Source organism: Panthera uncia (genome assembly GCF_023721935.1).
Source record: "Panthera uncia isolate 11264 chromosome B3 unlocalized genomic scaffold, Puncia_PCG_1.0 HiC_scaffold_1, whole genome shotgun sequence".
In the NCBI taxonomy this organism is placed as follows: Eukaryota; Metazoa; Chordata; class Mammalia; order Carnivora; family Felidae; genus Panthera; species Panthera uncia.
The window spans coordinates 97,857,016-97,858,184 of NW_026057582.1; positions in this window are offsets into that span (position 1 = coordinate 97,857,016).

Consider the following 1,169-nt stretch of genomic DNA (forward strand, 5'->3'; position numbering starts at 1 on the left):
GAACACTATCCACTGAGGTCACTAATAAAACCCCTCACCTCAGAGTAGCTCATTGAAGAACATCAGGTGGGTGGGCTGGAATCTGAAAACCCTGGGCTGCATAGCAGTGGGCTGCCTTCCTGGAGGTGATGGCATAGTCTCTGCTAGGCTGGGAGGGGTGGTCCCAGGGGGAAAGCGCTCTGGATCCTGGATCCCTGCAAGTGAGCAGAGGCCAAAGCATGTCTAGGGAAGGGGGAAGTCTGAGCAGAGCCAACTTCAGGACTTGGAGCCGTGTGCAGAAGCTAATCACTAAGGAAAGAGGTCCCTCTGCCCCAGCTGTCTCCAGGACTGGGAGGGCTCTGGCTGTGGAAGCCAGACGCCTGGTCACCTTAATCGGGTGTATGAGCTGGGCATGGGGGTTGTGTATGCTGGTCAAGGAAGCCGATAGACCTGCCTCCCCAGCCACACAACAGACAGAGGGCGCCCCTTCAGGATGCCACACAGGGAGTCTACAAATCTAGTCAGTTTTGCCCTGTGGGTGATTCTTTCTTGGTTTTTTATTTTGTTTAAACTCCATTATAGTTAAGAGAGCCTGGCTGGCTCAGTCGGAAGAGCAGGTGACTCTTGATCTCAGGGTCATGAATTTGAGCCCCACTTTAGGTATAGAGATTACTTAAATAAATCCATGAACTTAAAAAGATAATAATTCTCATGGAGAAAAATAATAGCATAGATTCCAGTATAGTTAACATACAGTGTTATGTTAGTATCAGTGTATAGATTCAGCGATTCTATACGTGGCTCACTGCTCATCGTAAGTGTACTCTTACTTCCCATCACTTATTTCACCCATTATTCCATCCCCCTCCCCTCTGGTAACCATCACTTTGTTCTCTACAGTTAAGAGCCTGGTTTTTTTGTCTCTTTTTCTCTTTGTTCATTTCTTTTGTTTCTTAAATTCTACATGTTAGTTAAATCATAGTATTTGTCTTACTTTGACTTATTTTGTTTAGTATTACGATCTCTAGATTCATTCTTGTTCTTGCAAATGGCAAGAATTCATTCCTTTTTATGGCTAATATTCTATATATGTATATCTCACATCTTTATCCATTCATCTACTGATAGACACTTGAGCTGCTTCCATAATCTGGCTATTGTAAACAATGCTGCAATAAACGTAGGGGTGC